The sequence below is a fragment of the Lathyrus oleraceus genome, chromosome 7 (genome assembly GCF_024323335.1).
Source record: "Lathyrus oleraceus cultivar Zhongwan6 chromosome 7, CAAS_Psat_ZW6_1.0, whole genome shotgun sequence".
Lineage (NCBI taxonomy): Eukaryota > Viridiplantae > Streptophyta > Magnoliopsida > Fabales > Fabaceae > Lathyrus > Lathyrus oleraceus.
Genome location: NC_066585.1, coordinates 9,076,421 through 9,094,893, shown reverse-complemented (window position 1 = coordinate 9,094,893; position 18,473 = coordinate 9,076,421). Strand labels below are relative to the sequence as shown.

Genomic DNA, 18,473 nt, shown 5'->3' with positions numbered 1-18,473 from the left:
CCTTTGGATCGGTTTCAGAATTGGGTTCATGAGCATGGTTGAGAGGATGGTGTTTTCCCCAACAAGTGATTCCTCAGTAGAGTGGGTATCCCCAGCAGTGTTACTCCCCAATTGTTAGCGTCTTGCCAGCTTGGGTCTTTTTCCTTAAGCAGATATGGGTGTGTCTGATCTCTCCATATAGAGTCTACCCCTTAAGCAGAAAGTGTCAATCTTTCCTGCCATTTCCCCACTGAGATACATCCTCGTGGATGACGGTTGCTTCCGTTCCCTCCCTACACGGGATGGGTTTTCCCTATTGAGTTTCTTTCCTCATTAGGATGAGTCTTGTTCAGTCTGCCTTTTTGGATCGATCCTAAACTGGCTCCCCGTCGACTGTTTCTTATGCTTCCCTGGGGCATAAATGAATAGTTGCTCACTAACCGGCACTCATTCATCTTATCCTCAGCGGAATTTGTGGGCCTCTACCTACAAACCGGTAGTTGTAAGTCCTATCTTCGTGGTTTTCTACCTACAAGCTGGTAGTTGTAAAATCCCACTTTCACCCCCTAGTAGAGGTAACCTTTGTGGTTCATTCTGTTTGTGGGCCTCTACCTACAAACCGGTAGTTGTAAGTCCTATCTTCGTGGTTTTCTACCTACAAGCTGGTAGTTGTAAAATCCCACTTTCACCCCCTAGCAGAGGTAACCTTTGTGGTTCATTCTGTTTGGTGGCCTCTACCTACAAACCGGTAGCTGTAAGTCCTATCTTTGTGGTTTTCTACCCACTAGCTGGTAGTTGTAAAATCCCACTTTCATCCCCTTGGTAGAGTTAACCCTGTGTGCTCATCCTATCGATGACTGGTTACTTTTCCGTGGTTTTCTGCCTACAAACCGGTAGATGTAATCCCCTCTTTGTGGTATTGATACTCTTTTCCCCTTTGGATACTTGCCTTGATCAAGCAGTATTGTCCCCATTGGGTCTTCCCCTTCTTTTTGGATATTTGCTCCGAGTTAGCAACTTTATCCTCCTTTGATTGGTTATCTTTTGCATACCTAGCCTGGTACCCTGATGCCTTTCTTTTCGGTCGTTTATCCATTTAACAACCTACAACCCGGTTATGGATAATCTTCCATGCGAGGTTATTATCTACGTTCTGACGGCTATAGATAATATATCTCATGCACTCTTTGGTCAATCTTTCGATTGTTATCACCACCAGAGTAAGATTCGTATTCCTTGTGGAATCGAATGCCCATCCTTTAACAAGTTTGCCTTCGCTCTCTTCAGGATGATGTCGGTCGATTATTCATTTAACAACCTACAACCCGGTTATGGATAATCTTCCATGCGAGGTTATTATCTACGTTCTGATGGCTATAGATAATATATCTCATGCACTCTTTGGTCAATCTTTCGATTGTTATCTCCAGCAGAGTAAGATTCGTATTCCTTGTGGAATCGAATGCCCCTCCTTTAACAAGTTTGCCTTCGCTCTCTTCAGGATGATGTCGGTCGATTATTCATTTAACAACCTACAACCCGGTTATGGATAATCTTCCATGCGAGTGTATTATCTACGTTTTGACGGCTATAGATGATATGTCTCATGTCTTTCCGGTATTCAGACCGAAGGAGTTTCCGACGATCAGGTCGATGTACTCATGGCACTCAGGCCAATTTTCTGGTATTCAGACCGAAGGAGTTTCCGACGATCAGGTCGACGTACTCATGGCACTCAGGCCAATTTTCCGGTATTCAGACCGAAGGAGTTTCCGACGATCAGGTCGATGTACTCATGGCACTCAGGCCAATTTTCCGGTATTCAGACCGAAGGAGTTTCCGACGATCAGGTCGACGTACTCATGGCACTCAGGCCAATTTTCCGGTATTCAGACCGAAGGAGTTTCCGACGATCAGGTCGACGTACTCATGGCACTCAGGCCAATTTTCCGGTATTCAGACCGAAGGAGTTTCCGACGATCAGGTCGATGTACTCATGGCACTCAGGCCAATTTTCCGGTATTCAGACCGAAGGAGTTTCCGACGATCAGGTCGACGTACTCATGGCACTCAGGCCAATTTTCCGGTATTCAGACCGAAGGAGTTTCCGACGATCAGGTCGATGTACTCATGGCACTCAGGCCAATTTTCCGGTATTCAGACCGAAGGAGTTTCCGACGACCAGGTCGACGTACTCATGGCACTCAGGCCAATTTTCCGGTATTCAGACCGAAGGAGTTTCCGACGATCAGGTCGATGTACTCATGGCACTCAGGCCAATTTTCCGGTATTCAGACCGAAGGAGTTTCCGACGATCAGGTCGACGTACTCATGGCACTCAGGCCAATTTTCCGGTATTCAGACCGAAGGAGTTTCCGACGATCAGGTCGATGCACTCATGGCACTCAGGCCAATTTTCCGGTATTCAGACCGAAGTGACGTTCAGGCCAATTTCCGATTTTCAAATCGAAGAAGTATTCCTCCTCTCCGTTGGTGTCGATAAACGTCGAGTTTTTCCCAATCATCCGTTGATGATTTGGTTGTGTTCACTCTCCCCAGTAGAGTTTCCTCCTCTCCGTTGGTATCGATAAACGTCGAGTTTTTCCTAGTCATCCGATGATGTCTGGTTGTACCCCTCTCCATGCAGAGTTACCTCTCCGTTGGTTTCGATAAACGTCGAGTTTTTCCTATTCGTCCTATGACGTCTAGTTGTACCTGTCCCCATGTGGATTTACCTCTCCGTTGGTCTTGGTAAACGTTGAGTTTTTCCCATTACGTCCGCTGACGTATGGTTGTATATCTCTTTCCATTCATCCGATGATGATTGGTTACCTCTCCGTTGGTCTTGGTAAACGTTGAGTTTTTCCCATTTCGTCCGTTGACGTATGGTTGTATCTCTTCCAGTCATTCATTAATGTCTGGTTACCTCTCCGTTGGTCTTGGTAAACGTTGAGTTTTTCCCATTTCGTCCGTTGACGTATGGTTGTATCTCTTCCGGTCATTCATTAATGTCTGGTTACCTCTCCGTTGGTCTTGGTAAACGCTGAGTTTTTCCTAGTTGTCCGTTGGCATCTAGTTGTGATTTCTTTTCCCGTTCATCGTCTTTGCGATGTCTGGATGTGGCCGTACCCTTTGAAAGAAAAAACAAAAAATAAATAAATATAAAATACCCAGTAATAAGTATCAGATCCCAGTGGACGTTTCCGTGATTGGATCCCTGCATTGTGCAAATTCTACGGTTCTTAGTATTCAATCCCTGTTTACCCTGAAAGTCTGACAGCCGCTGCTATCATCCATTCGGGTTCCCAGCTGATTGAATAGGGGCAGCTGTAGCACCTCAAATTTGCACCTATCATTGTACATACACTTTCATATTAGGTCATAGCATATCATGGTCCATTGCATAGCATTGCATTGCCCCCAGTTGCCTCAAGTGCAAACAAGTCAAGAAATTAGGTCAAACTAATCAGGAGATCAGTCAACCAAGCAAGCAAGGGTGTTTCTCAAGGAGCCAAGGCCTTAGGGTTTGTCCATCATGTTCACATGACTTGGAGGTCCATTTGGAGTGTTTAAGTCAAGGGTTGGATGTTCAGAAGTCATCAGTTCATGCACAATCAGTCAGAAACCCTAGAAAGTCAAACTTGGTCAACTGTGGTTGATTTTATGGTTTTGATGGATGGATTTGGTTTGAGAGAGTTTATTCATGTCCCAATAGGCCTCATATATCATGGCAATCGACATCATTGAAGAATTTGAAGCCAATCAGAAAATTTCCAAAAATAGAAAGTGGACCTGTAATTTTAACTGCCAAAAATGGAAACTTCTTGATCCCAAACTTACATCATGATACAAGCTTCAAATGAATTTTTACCCAACATGAAAGTTGAAGATCTTGTTCTCCCATTTCCAAAAAGTCCAAGAACTCTCAATTCCCATGCATGGTTGTCAAGATATGATCAAATCATTTTCACAAAATCTTGAACTTCAAAAGGCCATATCTCTCAAACCATTTGGCAAATTTTGGTGGGGTTTTTTCCTACAAACCACATTTCATCTCCTCTTTCCAAAAATGTAAATTTCATGTGCTAAAACATTGCCAATCAAAATGGCATCTTTTGACTTGTCCTATTTTATTTCAAGTGGTGCAAAAAGTTGACTTTTTAATTTAGCAATTTTTAACATATTTGGCCATTTGGGAATTGTTTGGAAGGATATTTGAAACTTGTCCAAGGCCCAAACTCGGCCAGACCTCACACCCTCCATGTGCATTGGTTTAAATTAGCAAAATGTGCAAATGGTTCCATTTGAGTTAAACAAGTTTAGCACATCATTAACCAACAATAAACAGAAGTATTTAAAGATATTTTCTGTCATTTTTGAACCCTAGCAGCCTCTAACACGACAGAAATCCTCATTCTCTCTCAATTTGCATTTTCACCAAATTGCAATTTCTGCTCAAAACCTTCAAAGCACTCGAGCGAATCTTCATTGTTCCATCACTTGGCCAACATTTGAGAGCCTTTTGCAGCAGCAAACATCAACTGTATAGCAGCCTCGAGTTCTGTTCTTTCAAAGAACCATCCATGGCAAATCGAGGTTTGAAAGATTCCAAGCCTTGCTGAGCTAATTTACTTCAAGAATCCTTCATTCCAAACCATAAGGAAGACCTGTTTCAAGGCAAAACATCCAAAGAACCACTGTTTCTCCATTTGCTTCAAATCCAAGTAAGTTTTCGGTCTCCTCTATTTCCAAAATCATGAGATGTTTCAGGTAGGTCTTTTGATGCTGAGTACATTACAACTTGTCTCACTTAAAATGGTTATGATATGCATGAGAAATCTGGATTTTCATTTGTATGCTCAAATATGTTTTGGTCGATTTACTTTGATGATGATGATTCACTGAAAACCATGTTTGGATTATGCTTGTGCTTGGTTCACTTGTTCGAATGGTGTGTTTAATTGTGGATTCTGGGCACATTGAAATTTTCGATTTGAATGTTGATGATGAAGTTCACTGTTGCTTTATAAACCCTAATAATTTCCCAGAAACTTGACTGTTCGCGTGTGCATGATGGTTGAGCACTGTTCCATTCCATAATAGCCAATCAGAACATTTGGTTCTTACTCCCTATGCGCAGCGTTTAGATAAATGAGGGTCATATTTACAAAAGTGCCACTCGGTCAACCTTTGACTTATTAATTCCATGTTGCTTTGTTCATGTTATTCCAAATTGATTGCTTAACTTCTAAAAATCATTTCTCACTCATTTCAACTCCAAAATTCATGAAATTTTTTGCATCATATTCACATGAATGTCTATTATTTTATCATGATTTTTTTTGATTTTTTGGATGGCTGGATTTTTAATGGCATTAGGGTTCTTGACATGTATGCACATTTTGTACATTTTGCCAATTCTTTTGTGAAATGATGAGGATGTATCCAATGATTCTGAAATGTTTTGTGCATAATCTACACTCATTCATGCTTATTTTGGTGTAAAGATCATGATTTTAGCTTATGTGGTTTGAGAGTTGTGATTTTTTGAAGTAGGATGTGACAACTTGTGTCACACCATGGATGTGCAATTTCATGAATTTTGATGACATTCTTCCTGACCTCCAATTAATGTGAAATTTTGCATGAACCTTCTTGTATATGTCTAGTTTATGTGTGAGTTTTCTTGGATTTAATTATGCCATTTCCTAATTGTTTGAGATTTTTATCCCCTGCCTAGTCAATTGTTGACTTTGTGTGATACATCTTGCCATTTCATTTGGGAAATTCTCATACTTTATTGGATGATCATGAAATTTTACATGTGCATACTAGACATCTTAAGCTTTGCATTGGTGTTAATCCCATTCATTTCTCATCTGTTTTCATTTAGTTATGATTTTTTGAAGTTGATACATGTTTGTTTGACTTCTTTGTGCTTGCTTGAATTGATTGTGACTTTCTGATTTTAATTGACCATCTTCCCATGATCCAATTGAGCTGAAATTTCATATGCATGTCATGTTATGGATTTTGATTGAGCATGAATTATTTGGTGATTTTTGGAGTTGATTATGTTTGGTTTTGAGCTAAGTCTTGCTGTTGACTTCATTAAGCATGTTCAAATTTGCTTTGACTTTATGATTTTCATTGACTGCCTTCCACTTGTCCAAATGTGATGAAATTTTACATGCTTACCATGATAGGTGTTAGGATTAATCTTGATTTATTTGGTGATTTCTGAAAATGTTTGAGTTGACTTTTGATGCAAGTCATTCTGTTGACTTCTTTGAGCTATCTCTTGCCATGCTTTGACTTCTTTTGCTTGTGAATTGATGATGATGCATGATTTGAACTTGTGACCAATTGAGCTTGCTTCTTAAATGTTTGAACTTGATTTTGGTTGACTTTCATTTGCTGTTTTGACTTTCTCATTCCTTTTTGACCCTAGGCTTGTCCTAGTGGTCCAGTTACTTACTGTTGAGCTTATGTTTTCAGGTTGAACACCAAGTGACTAATGAGATCAATTTCTTTTGATCAAGCTTGATTGTTTATCATGAGCTAACCTTTGTTTTGTAGGTGGCTTGACTCATGTGATTTGAGTCCTGTGCTTTGCACATCTGATTACCTGATTTGTCTGTTGTTTCTCAATTCCTTTTGCTTTAGCTGTTGAAATGTGTACTGATTAGTTTGACTATTTCAGGTACCATTAGTTGCTTAAGTTCTTTGAACTTGCTTTGCTTTGCTATTTAGCAACTTGCTTGAGGTATAATTCCTTTTTCTTCATGTAGTCTGGAAGACCTGGCCTGTTACTTGGCCAGGCAACTGTCTGAAGTCCTCCTTAAGAGGCAATGTTTGTGTATGTTTAATTTGTCCTTGTACAGAGTCAAAGACCTCCTAAGTGAAGAGGCAATTGGCAGAACCAAGGGATAAGCAACCTATCCCCTGCTATTCAGTGTGTCTTCTGTTTTGCTCACACCACTGTGTTGATGCATTACAGATAAAAACCCAAGATCTTGTGCAATTGCACAGTTGAGTCAGTATCAAATGTGTAGAAGGGTTCCCACTTTCTGAACCCACACATTCTTGTCAAAAGCTCTCCCTGGCCAGGGATAGAAGCAATGAGGCACACTCCTCATCTCCTTTCATCTGCTTCACCTTAGCCCCTCAATGGCAAGGTTAAGAGCACCTACTACCCATTTCCAGAGGTTTGTTTGTTGAGGTTGATATGACCCCTCGACTAAAACCTAACCCTTGTTTGAGCCTCTTGTATGCATATAGTGTGTGCTATCTGTGCTTGTATGTTTGTTTGACTTGCTTGCCTGTGCAAGTTAGGTTTAGTTTAGAGTAATCCTTGTTTGCTTTCGCCCTCGTTGCGATTCTTTTCTCTCACCCTCGTTGCGATCGAGACCTTTCCTTTCTCTCGCCCTCGTTGCGATCGAGCCTTTTTCCTTTCTCTTGCCCTAGTTGCAATCGAGACCTTTGTCCCTCCGTAGCCGAACTACGGCAACTCTGATTCTCATGTTCAGATGAGATACGTAGGCACGAGATGCGATGTCTTGTCGAGTTTGACTAACCATTAACACTAATTCTCTTCTCTCGCCCTCGTTGCGATTGAGACCTCCCCTTTCTCTTGCCCTAGTTGCAATCGAGACCCTTGCTTCCTGTGCAAGCCGTGTCTAGGATAGGTTGGCCCTTGTGCCATTTAGCTAGAAACCTTAACTTAGGGTTGACTTTGCATGACAACATCTAGGCTCGAGTCGTAGTCTCCCTAGAGTTGTGTCTCCCTCTGTTATCTGGTTAGGCTAGATCTTTTATCCCTGCGTAGGGGAACTACATCGCCCTGATCTTCATACCAGATGAAGTATGTAGGCAGGAGATTGAGCTGATCTCTCCGGGCGCCTTTTCTTTTCTTTTGTGTGTGTTGTTTGACAGTTATAGGCTCGAGTCCCCGACTCCCTATTAACCTGTTGTGTCGTTGTGTGCTTGGAAGCCGATGTAAGTCCATCGAGTGGCATTTGGGTTCCAGTGTGTGTGTGTTTAGGTTCGGATGCTGATGTAAGTCCAGTGATTGGCATTCAGGCTCCACGTTTGCCTGTGTCTTGTTTGTTTGTGTGCGCGTCAGCCGAGCTACGAATGCTCTGATTCTTCTCTCGTCCGAGAAGATACGTATGCATAGGATGCGACATCCTAGCGAGCATGTGTCGTTTCCCCAGTCCGAACTACTTCGACTCTGATGTCTATGCCTGATAGACTAAGTAGGCCCAGGATGCGATATCCTGCCGAGTCAGTTTCAGTCAGTTTCTTTTGTCTCCTTCAGCCAGTGTGTGTGAGTTTGAGCAGTGTTTAGCAACCATTTATCCTTCCTTTTGTGCGTGGATCCCGTAGAGTACTACGGATGCGTAGGGGTGCTAATACCTTCCCTTCGCATAACCGACTCCCGAACCCATTCTCTTTGGTCGCGAGACCATGTTCTTTCCTAGGTTTACTTCGAGCGTTTCCTTTCCCTCTTTTGGGATAAATAACGCACGGTGGCGGCTCTGTTGTTTCTTCTTTTCCCGCCGGTTTTTCGCGTAATGCGACAGTATTATCTTTATGTTTTTATTAAAACCAACTAAAAAATAATATTTAAAATAATATTTTATAATATATTAAATTGTTGACACTTATAACTCATTATTTTTTTAGTTTTATAAAACACTACTAAAACCTAATATATATATATATATATATATATATATATATATATATATATATATATATATATATATATATATATATATATATATATATATATATATATATAGAGAGAGAGAGAGAGAGAGAGAGAGAGAGAGAGAGAGAGAGAGAAACACACTCTCAAAATTTAAATCTTTACTATTATACCAGACAATAAAACTTATAAATATTAAAATATAATTATTATTTTAATTAAAAAAGGTTTAATAGATATGCATTGATAATCTAAAATAATTTTTACATGATAATAGAAAAGTAATAGTCTATTAAATTATTTTTTCTTTTAAAATATAAATGTGATGTGGTATGATACATCGTCAATGATGACAATGTAAAAATAATTTAATTATTTTTTTTTTCTCTTAAAAAATCAAATATACACATTTTAAAATAATACTTTTAGACTTTAAAAAAAAAATCATTTTTCATTAAAATACACAAGTTTGGTCAAAATAAATAAATACACATGTTAATATAATAATTTCATACTTGACCAAAAACAAGTTTAGCATTTTTTCATTAAAATACACAAGTTTGGTCAAAATAAAAATATACTGTACATAAGTAAAGTAAAAAAAAAATCAGTATTTTTCCGGTGAAAATCCACTATTATTAGTTTTTCTCCCACCAAAATCGTGTGGATCTCTGCAAAAAATTCCCATAAACTCATCCATTCCCATTTCTTTCTCCATCCCAATCTTTCATCATCATCATCACTGTTTCATTTTTTTAGCGGTCTAAATTCAGAATTGATCTTAAATTTGTTGATTTAATAAGATCTAGGGTTCCACTGATTCCCCAGCTGTAATAACAAACAATCGCATTTATTCCTTTCCAATATAGAATATAATCTGCACGCGGTTTCTCTACAAACGCATTGAAAACCTAATCCCCGATTTGATCGATACATTTGGTTTTTGATGAGAATGGAGATTGTTAGCGATGTGGCTTCATTGGATTTTGAATTGTTGCACCTCCCAGAGGTGTCTACTATGGGACTCAAGTCTAATTTCACCTTCGTCCAGACACTTTATAACCATTGGCTTTCGCTTCCTGAAACGAATCGCTTGGTATGTGTTTCATTTCTCTATTCTGAAATCATTTCATATCCCTACTGTATGTTCATTTTCATTTTGGAGATTCTAATTGGCTCTTTTGTGTAGGCAACATCATTGCTAAATGATGTGAAATCCGGTATTCGTTAAATGTTCCCGGTAATTTCTCAAGTCCAAATGCTTCTGGTAAAAAACGGGAAGAGTAATATATATATATATATATATATATATATATATATATATATATATATATATATATATATATATATATATATATATATATATATATATATATATATATATATATATATATATATATATATATATATATATATATATATTTTACTCTTCCCGTTTTTTAGGTCATGATTTTCTTGATTCTTCTACTTTAATTGCAGAATTGTGTTTATGTTTTCTATCAATTTTGGATAATTATAATTTCTTGATTAATTCTGATGAACCCTCACTAGAAGCGATTAATTCTAGCCTGTGGAAACAAGGGGAGAATCTCAAATCGGATAGAAAAACCCTGACACAAGAGTTGGTTAAACTAAGAAGCAACTTGAATCCTCTGAGTAAGTTGCTTCTATTGAGTGATCGTCTGGATGGAATGGAGAAGCATCAACAACAAATGATATCGTTCTTGGTCATGGTCATACAATGCCCCGGATTCCTGGCTCAGCTGCTTCACCCTAAGGAAAATAACTGGCGTTTTGCAGAACAAGGGAATATGTGGGACCACAGTAGCCAAGATGACGAACCAATTCCTTCTGATGGAATGATTGTAAAGTATAAGCCACCTGTAAGTGAAACACTAAAGCCTATAGTTCTGCTATCTTCTGCCTTTGAACCAGAACCCGAACTTTCTACAGACGGGCAGTCCTTTTCCCGAAAACGTTGAAGATACTGATCATGAAAATGAGAGGCACAATGTTAGTGAAATGGAGATGGAACCTATCACGAAAACTTCAAATGAATGATCTGCTTTTGAAGTAATGATTGTAGAAATGGAGAAAACTCAAGCATGAGTGTGAATTATATGCTGTTGAGGGAGGATATTGGGTAGGTCACAGGGTTTGGATTCTCAAACTGAGAAAATTGAACTTCAGCTTTAGAAAGTAGCAAAATTTAGAGAGAGAAGGAAGCAATTTTCCTTGCGGTTAAGTCATAGCATTATCAAGTCACCTTTTAACTATTTTTTCTTCCATCTTCCTCCAGCAGTTGTTTGATCCTCATTTGGATTCAGTGTAAGTATTCTCTATATTTTTCATCTCTTTACATGATAAATGAATACGCATTATTTTCTATGTTCATTGTTTGAATGCTTGTGGAAATAGAAGTTGAAGAGAAGCGGTAGTGCTTGCGATGGTTCTGTCATCGGCAATGGTGTTGGTTTGACGAACAGGGAGGTTGAGAAGCGTAGGACAAGAATTTTAGAGAGACGCAATTGGAAGATGGAGAGTATGGTTTATCATTGGGAAGAAGATCATGTGATACCGATCCTAGGTTATCTGTGGATGATTCGAGGTTTTCATTCGATGCACCTCGGGCTTCTTGGGATGGTTATTTGATTGGGAAAGCGTGTCCGAGGTTTTCCCCTATGGTTTCTATTCATTGTGATAAGGTTTTGGTTGAGGAAGAAGAAGAAGGAGAAGAAGAGGTGGTGAATTTGGAAAGTGGTGGTGGTGGTGGTGGAGAGCATTATCCTGGTGATTCAGATCAGACAAAGCATTATTATTTAGTTTGGAGAAGGAGAAGTTTTGATAGGTCAAATTCTCGTAGGAAATCAATGGTGATTGGAGATGTTGATGAATTGAGAGTGATATCTAATGCCAAGGTTTCACCGGCCACAACCGAGTTATTCTTTGGTGCAAAAGTCTTGATCATTGAGGAAGATTTGAGGGGTGCTAATCTGAATCCTAAGAACAATGGTATTGTTCATTCTAATTGTACTACAACGTCTTTCTTCTAAGGAAGCCTGTGATGTTGAAATTGGAGTTGATCAAAAGGGGCCGAACAAGTTTCACAAATGGGGCAAGTTGTGGAATAAATTGGGATTAATACAGAGGAGAAAGGAAGATAAGTTGGGAGAGAAAGAATGTGTTTCTGGTGATGTTGTTAATAAGCCGATTGCCGAGTCTTGACAGAAGCTTAGGAGGGTTGTTAATGAACAAGGGAGTGAATCGGTTAGTGAGAAACTTATTCGTAGCTATAGTGTTAGTTGTAGAAATCATAGTAGAATGCCTGGTTTTGCTCACCATGTTTCTGATGAAAGGTTTCCGCCTAATTATTTTTCGTTTTTGATTTTGTATACGTATTACAGACGTCTTCGATGGAAGGTCTCAGCTGAATTCTTCCCATTTTTTGTAAGGTAATCCCTTGTCTCACTTTTTTTTTCTCGTAGTCATCTTTGATGTTTTCACGGTTTCCATCTTTACCTTCAATGGGGATTTTCTGAAACAAAGTGTGATGCACATTTCGTGTTCATAGTTTCATTTCTGCCTTTTGGATTCATGTCAACCTTCCTACTAACTTGCCTTCAAATATAGAAGTTATAGCTCATTCATTCATATTGACACCAATTGTTTTGCACATGTAGTTTTTCTTTGCACATTCACCCTGATTATTTTGATTGTTTTAATCATCATTCTGATTATTTTAATCTTTAAAAATATAATGTTTTAGAACCTAAAATAATGAGGTCTATGTTTCTATTATCCGCTGGGATTTGATATTTTCCTGGAAAATATATTTAATGACGGGCACATTTTATTAGCAAAATCTAAAGTGAGTGATTAATCTTTATTATTACTCAATGTTGGTCTAGAAGCCATGTTATATGCTTTCTCCAAAGAAAACATCTTAACTAATGTGTACTTAATATAATCAGGTTGATCCGTTTTTGGGATTTTGCGATGATAATCAAGTATATACTAATATACATATGGATTTAAGATAGTATGGTACTGCATTGGTGGAACATTCAAGCATCAATAGGTGAAGTTGAGGGGATAAAGGAGCTAATAAAGCATCAATTTGTTTGATGACTCCTATTCTTAAAGTTTTGTTCTTCTTCTAAATTGATCTATTATGAGACATCCAATTTGCTTGCTTTTTTTTACTCCTTTTGTATTCAAAAATATGAATCTAATTTTAATTGATTCCATTTTGATGATAGGTTGTAGCTTGAGAAGTATGAGAATGGTTGTTGGAACAACATATCGATATATGCTTAGTATCTTTATAGGTAAACACAAAGGTATTCTATGAAGCTATTACACTTACCGACTCTTGATTCTAAAAACACATAGTTGAGTCTCATTCACTCAATGGATTTATGTAATGTTTACCACTTAGAAAAATTTAAACTTAATTAATTTTTACATGAAATGCTAATTTATTGGTAGTTTTAGAAAATGTCAGTTGACACTCAATTCAATGTTGGTAATGCATATGGCAATACATTGCATATAAGTGATGTATAGATATAGATATATTATATTGGATATTTCTTTATAAAACTCGCTTTGTAAAGGCTAAAGAACATCAATTTCCAATATTTGATTATTATTATAGTGGCATTTGGAGTTGGAGTGAAGGTTGATGACTTGGTAGTTTCTTTTCCTTTTTTTCCATTATAATTGATTTTTGTTTTACTTTTGGTGTAAAATATGTATTATTTTTTGTTGAAAATTTTGTGGTGACACGAGAAACATGTATTTCAGATTTCAGTTTTAATGTTTTTTTTCCTTTCATTTTTTAATGTAACTAATCAAGATGGAAACAAGGTCACTGAAAAAGTCATTTTAGATTTTATTTAGAATTACATTAAGCAGTGATGATTATGCTATAGTTCATTTATTTGGTATTCAGTGATGATTATGCCATAGTTCATTTATTTGGTATTCAGTGAAAAAGTCATTTTAGATTATTTAGAATTATAAATGTATTTAATGAATATAGTAGTATTTCTAGGTTACTTTGATTATTCAGGACTTTTATAGGGGATGTAATTTCTGGTTGAGTTATATAATTCCAACTGTCTCCAAATATCTCATGTTAAAATTATAAATGTACCTTTCTTTGTTAAAATATCACAATAAGCTTTATGATCTTCTGGCAATATCAATATGGTTTGTATAAAATATGGTTAGTATAAGTGGGTTTTTGTTTAAGAAATTTAATTCTAAAAACAAAGTATGATGAGTACAATGAAAAAAGAAAGTGTTAGTTGTTCATGTGGTTTATCATTATCATGTCAATTGCAACATATAAAAGGTTGTAGGTACATATGTATAGATTGTAGAAATAAAAAAAAAATTGCTCAGTTTTGGCCATGCACCGATAGTTCATTTATAGTTATAAGAAGTTGACTTTTAGAATATTATTCAATCAATTTAAATGATATATCACTTAATCACTATTAGTGACATAAGTGATCACATAGAATTTAAGATTTTATTGATAATTAAATAAAATTATATAAAGTAGCACGAGACACGTAAAAATACATAAATCTGTATATTTTTTTAACTGACAAAAAAATATAATTATTTTTCTCAAAGATGAAAGATCCTAAATCATTATGTATTATATAGTCTTTCCCAATTGTTAAGATAATTTCCTATTATTTTGTAGGTGTTGATTATAGTCTACAAGCTCTATTAATGAACAAAATTATAATGAATGAACAAAATTATAATGAACAAAATTATAATGAATGAACAAAATTATAATGAACAAAATTGTGTATAAGTTCTTCAATGTGTTTGTTGTAATCAATTACTAAATTTAAAATTGACAATATAAGTGAGTAAATAATTAATAAAATATACAATAGATTTATAAAAATTATTATTTAAGTATTTTATTTTCTATTTCTATTTTATTATTTATTTTTTATAAATTAAGTGACTACATATTAATTTTTAAATATTTGTAGTTATTAATAATTTTATAATAAAAATTATAAATCACAATAATCAAATCTTATCTAATAATGTAAGACATGTTTTGAAAGATGGAATATTGTGTTTATTAATATATTAGTTGTTACAAATATATCTCTTTATTAACTATTTTCGTTATAAATTTATTTTAAATAGTCATTTTAGCTATTGAATTATTTTTGTTAGAAAATCATGTGAACAAAAATAGTAAAATAGGATTAATAATAACCAAAATAGTGTAAGTGTTCTATTTATTGATTATTTTCGTCAAAATGCATAATAAATGTATATGAAGTGTTTGCTTACTCATTGCAACGATTGAATTTTATTCTCAAATTTTAAGATGGAAAATGAATAGAAACAAAAGAAAATCCAACTTTGTATCTAGTAGCAATGTAGCTTATGATACCTAATACCATATGATACCAAACTTTCTATCTATTTTAGAGGTAGCGAGTTTATTAAGCATGCTTTCATATTTTGGTAGGTAAGTGGTCCTCTACGAATATGCTTCTCACAAATAATTGTTATGCATTTTGTCCAATTAATAAGTTGCAGTGGTTCCTTGCTAGCTATTAGCATGTATTCTCAAAATCTATTTATTTTTATGAAAGTAACTTGTTTTGCATTTGAGTAAAAAGATTGAAAATAATGGACAAATAATTCATGTGATAAAAATGTCTCATAATAGCATAATTAAATTTTTAAAACAAATAATCCTATAAAGAAATTTAGTGAAATACGGTAAGCCAATTTGCTATAAAACTAGTCCATTACACCATTCATCATCATGCAACTTACAACTTTGTAAGCATAATATCATTATATTTTCTACATACTATCTCCCAAGCTATTTTCACATCTAATTTGTTATAGTTGGTTGCGAAACATTACACTTTCATATTTTTCATTAATTTCGCCGACCTCACTCCAACATATTCTTTGAAGATACCAATGTAAGGTTTAAGATTGTCTGGTTATACATACTTAATTTCGTCCACCACACATGTATCAAATATTTGTCACCCTTAATATTTATAATATGTTGATATATATATTTAATGCCAAATTATTGATTTTTGCAGATTTCTTTCCGTCAATTTTAGCATGGCAGGTATTTTCGTTATAATTGTAAATTTTTATTTATGTTTCTACAATTCAATAGAATTGTCTTTTATATTTAAGTTAAATTCTTTTACTTTTTCAGGAACACAAAATTATCCTTTCTACGCCATCTTGATAGGAATTGCTACTTTAATAATATTTTTTATTTTTCTTATTATTATTACTCGTGTTTGGAGATTTTATAGACGCCGATATCTTGTTCGGATCATCCAAGAGAGAATCAATGAGTCAACGTTTGACTCATCCATCCCGCTCCAACACACTGAAAATCAGTGTATGATATGTGTGTACGAGTTTGAAGATGGAGAAATAATTCATACTTTACCATGCGGGCATGCATTTCATAAAAATTGTCTACCCCAATATTTATTAAAAATGGCTCTTACCTGCCCCATTTGTAGGGCAAAGATTTGAGTATATTAATGTAATATTTTATATTTAATATTAATGTAAAAGAATTTATATTATGGTAAAAAAAAGTGTTCTAGTGTTTGAGAATGAATATAATAATATATAAAATTAATTAATATTATATTTATTAAATTATATATTCGTAATATTTTACTTTTAATATAAGTACCTTGAAAGTCATGTTATGAACCATTTTTATTTATTATATGTAAATATTACATTAACACATATTTACTGGACAATTTTGATTTATTGATAGTGTAAAATAAATATAATAGATAAATATTAATTTATCGACGAGAATATAAATGCTAACTACTTTCCGCTTAAACATTTACACTTGTATTAGAGGATGTAAACACTAGTCATTCCATTCATTAAATTGTTTATAATTGAACATGTGAATTAAAAAACAAAATTAATGTTATAGATTTCATAAAAACATATATAAATATATGGAATCTTAATTAAAATTGAAAAAAAAAACATATTAAAATAAATAAAAATATAAAAAAAAAGTATACGTTCGATATCTTGTCAACCAGACAAAACGAAACAAGTTGTTTTTCTTTTAGAATTACCTCTATAATTCAATATTCGGTATAAAGAAAAACAATTGGCATTTACTAAATCAATCAACTTGATAAAACATATATGAAAACATTATGGGTAGAAGAATAACAATTATTGAAAATATTTTTAATATAATATTTTTTGTATTTTGTACTAGTAATTTATTTTAAGTCAGACAAAACGAAACAAGTTGTTTTTCTTTTAGAATTACCTCTATAATTCAATATTCGGTATAAAGAAAAACAATTGGCATTTACTAAATCAATCAACTTGATAAAACATATATGAAAACATTATGGGTAGAAGAATAACAATTATTGAAAATATTTTTAATATAATATTTTTTGTATTTTGTACTAGTAATTTATTTTAAGTTCTTTTAATATATATATATATATATATATATATATATATATATATATATATATATATATATATATATATTAAAAGTATAATTTTTTAATATATTTGAATTAAATTGTTTCAATTATATTTTTTATATAATATAAATATGGAATATATTATAGTCAAATTTTGAATGGGATGCAATACTATCCACTTGCTTGACCTCAAAAACAGCCGATACAATAGCTTAGTATTCAAATTCTTCTTGCTCGGCTGAATGAATGTTGACAGTTTTCTTTCTCTATAATTGAGTGGCTTCATCCTTTAATTGAGAAGATTCTGCATAAAATGGAAGAACATATTTTTTTAATAATATGAGAAAGAGATCAATATGATTGAAATGAAAATTAAACATCAATTAATCCACAATCATAGTGAAGATAGAGCAACACAATTCAAAAAATAAAATGAAACAAAGTTTATCAAACACAATAACATATAAGAAATTCATTTATCAGGAACATACCAAAAGAGGGGAAAATAAAAACAAGTCAAGATGAATGTGGATCATCAACTACAGTGATTAAAACAGAACAACAACGCCATACAATGAGAGTTGGATATAAAGAATATGAGTTACTGAGATTGCGAAGGAGTTCTTACACATAGCAACAATGGCGCAAGTTTCATAAAAACAAATAAACAACGAAAAACTCTTTTATCTATAATTTTCAGAGCAACAGGTTCTTCGCTAGAGTTTCTAATCGCTTATGTGGGAGAAATAAAACGGCTACGTATTGGAAAATATACTCAGCTGGATTGGGCGGGTATGGGTACCGCCGGTTGATTCTCCATCAACCGAACCGCCCATTACAATCCACCACAGGCCGCACTGTTGGGCTTGTCAAACCGCTGGCCCGTTTGAAACTGCACTTTTTGGTTTTTATTTTTCGGTTTTTGCGGACTGGGCCGGTTGACGGTTTCTTGTCCAGCCCTAGTTATAAATACTTAATTTCCTCCACCACATATGTGTCAAATATTTCCATATTTATAATAGGTTGATTATTAATTTTGCAGATTTTTTCCTTCAACTTTAGCATGGGCGTTAACAGAGATATTTACGTTATAATTTTAATTTTATATTTATACTTCTACAATTCAATAGAATTCACTTTTATATTTAAGTTAAATTCTTTTGTTTTTTCACGAGCAAATCCTCAAATCCTCCTTTCTACATCTACTTGATTGCAGTTGGCGGCATTATAGTATTTTTTATTGTTTTTATTGTTATTATTCG

At 34.6% G+C, this 18,473-nt stretch overlaps 2 pseudogenes; both read left to right on the top strand.

Annotated features, from left to right (window-relative positions):
- Nucleotides 1-9,950: 9,950 nt before the first annotated feature.
- On the top strand, nt 9,951-11,227 carry LOC127101697 (heat shock factor protein HSF8-like; annotated as a pseudogene).
- Nucleotides 11,053-12,787, top strand: LOC127101696 (protein OCTOPUS-like; annotated as a pseudogene).
- Nucleotides 12,788-18,473: the final 5,686 nt, after the last annotated feature.